Genomic DNA, 3,030 nt, shown 5'->3' on the forward strand with positions numbered 1-3,030 from the left:
TTATTAGCTCAGGATACCAGTAGCTCTTCTAAAGGATAGGATAAGTCTTGGTCTACCCCAAAGAGAGTGGGAGGTGTCAAGCAAAAATCTACTGAGAACTTGATTGTGAGGGCTAATAAATTTAGTATTTTGCAGGAGAACAAGGAAGTGGATCCAAAGAGGAATTTACAAGATCTTCAGATATCTAATGGAGGGTTGTAACATACTCTGTTGGAATATTAGGGGTCTAAATAATAGGGGTAAACAAAGTTTCCTTTTAGAGTTTTGTACTGCGAATAAAATTGGTTTAGGTGGATTTCTTGAAACCAAGTTGAAAAACAATAAAATAGATGAAATGATGAAGAGTGTGTTCTTGGGCTGGCATTGGTATAGCTATGATTTGGTAGAAGGGAGGATTCTTTTAGTTTGGAGGGATGACATAGTTCAAGTTAATGTAATTCAGGAAATGGACCAGCTTATTCATTGTGAAGTGAGGATTAAAGGAACTGTTCTGAAGGCTTATTTGTCATTTGTTTATGGTAGAAATTCGTTGGAGGAGAGAAAGGAGCTGTGGTCTCATCTTACTTTTCCTCAGGCTTCAATTGAACCGTGGTTGGTTGTTGGGAACTTTAATGCTATTTTTAATTTTGACGATCGTATAGGGGGTCGAGTGGTTACTGCTCTGGAAGTTGAAGACAGTTTCATTTGGAGGGCTTCCTCTTTACTGTCAGAATTGCGTTCTATTGGTTCTTTTTTTATCTGGTCTAACAAACAACAGGCTGATTCTAGAATTTATTTGAAGTTGGATAGGATTTTTATCAATGAGAAGTGGTTTGATATGTTCCCAGCGTCAGAAGCTCGTATCTATTGGGACACTATTTCTTATCATTGTTACTGTATTATCAAGATGATTCAATTTAAGGAGTTAGGGATAAGGCCATTTAGATTTTACAATTGTTGGGTCAATCATGAAGAGTTTCAGAATATTGTTCTAGATAGCTGGTCTAAACCAACTGGGGGTTTCGGGTTACAACGAGTTCTGCAGAAGCTAAAGAGACTTAAGCCTATTTTGAGTCTCTTCAATAAACAGCAGGTTGGTGATGTAGTCCAGAAGTATATTGCAGCTGAACAGAGATATGAAAGAGCTCAGTTCATGTTGCAACAATCTCTTTCTTCGACTATGTTGCAACAGAAAGAGAATGAGGCAGCTACTGATTTTGCTAACAAATCTAGAATGTATGAGAGCTTCCTTCGTCAAAAGAGCAAAATTAATTGGCTGAGATTTGGAGATGAGAATACAACTTACTTTCATGCATCTCTTAAACAGAGGAGGATGAGGAACCGTGTTTCTAGCTATATAAATGAAGAGGGTCATGTTGTGGAGAATTATCCTGAGGTAATTGCCCATTTTTATAATCATTTTAAAGGCTTTTTGGGTAAGAAAAGTTTAGCTACTTGCAGGATGGATCCGAACTGTTTTAATCTGGGAAATACTGGAGCAACAACTTGGTCTGATACAACCTTGTACTCAGCAAGATGTTAAGAGAGCCTTATTTAGTATTCCCTCAATCAAAAGTCCTGGTCCCGGTGGCTTTGGTTCGGGCTTTTTTATAGCGCTTTGGAAGGACATAGGTGCTGAAATATCAAATGCGATTTTGTCTTTTTTCGAGAATGTTGAGATTCCTTCTAATTTAAATGGAACAATTGTAACACTCATTCCTAAGGTAGAGTCCCCGACAGTGGCATCTGATTTTAGACTTATTACATGATGTAATATTCTTTATAAATGCATTTCAAAGATGATGTGTTTTCGTTTGGCTAAGATTCTTCCTAGAATTATTCACCAAAACCAAGGAGCCTTTATAAAAAATAGACAACTAGCTCATAATATTTTGATTCTTCAAGATTTGCTTCATGGTTATTCTAGGAAGAAAATTTCTCCCCGTTGCCTGATAAAGATTGATCTAAGTAAGGCGTATGACTCTATTGATTGGGGTTTTTTAGAAGATATTATGACTGCTTTTTGCTTTCCTAGAAAATTTATTCAGTGGATAATATCTTGTTTGATGGGTTCCTCTTATACTCTGTTATTGAATGGGAGATTATAGGGTTGTTTTGAGGGGAGAAAATGTTTAAGACAAGGAGATCCAATCTCTCCTCTGCTGTGTTGTGCTAGTTATGGAGTATCTCACTAGACTCCTTAAGCAATTTGCTAATCATAGAGAGTTTAGATATCACCCTATGTGCAAACACTTACAATTAGTGAGCCTTTGCTTTGCGGATGACCTGATTCTGTTCTGTAAAGGCAATTTTAGATCAGTTCAGCTTATTTTTTAGGGGTTTCTGACTTTTCGTAGCAGCTCAGGGCTTGCTGCAAACCTGAATAAGTCCCAGATTTTCTTTGGGGGTGTTTCTGATGAGGTGAAGCAGAATATCCTTAATTATGTTGCTCTTGGTGAGGGAGCTTTCCCTTTGAAATATCTGGGGATCTCTTTGAGGCCTACAAAATGGAAAGTTGCTGATTGTGGGGAGATTATTAAGAAAATTTAGGCTAGGCTTCATATGTGGGCGAGTAGGCATCTTTCTTATGCGGGGAGAACTCAGTTGATTTATTCAGTTCTGCTTAGTAGACGTAACTATTGGATGCATATTTTTATGCTCCCCTATAGTGTTATTCATGATATTGACAGATTGTCTCAAAATTTTCTTTGGGGTTCTTCTAATAACCTCAGCAAGTTCCATTGTACATCTTGGGCTCAAGTTTGTCTCCCTAAAGCTCTTGGAGGTCTGGGTTTTAAGGAAGGTTCAGTTTGGAATAAAGTTCTTATGGCTAAATTCATTTGGGCGTTGTCAACTAAACAAGATATTTTATGGGTGAAATGGATTGACGGGATTCATCATAAGGGTCAATCACTCTGGTCTTATCATCTTAAACCAGATGTGAGTTGGTACTGGCGTAAAATTTGCTACCTGACGGAGACTTTCCCTGAATCTGTCTTGGTTTCTTCGGCTGTGAATGGTAAGCTTCGTCTGAATGCTCTGCTCAGTAGC

This window comes from Humulus lupulus, chromosome 2 (assembly GCF_963169125.1).
Source record: "Humulus lupulus chromosome 2, drHumLupu1.1, whole genome shotgun sequence".
Classification (NCBI taxonomy): domain Eukaryota; kingdom Viridiplantae; phylum Streptophyta; class Magnoliopsida; order Rosales; family Cannabaceae; genus Humulus; species Humulus lupulus.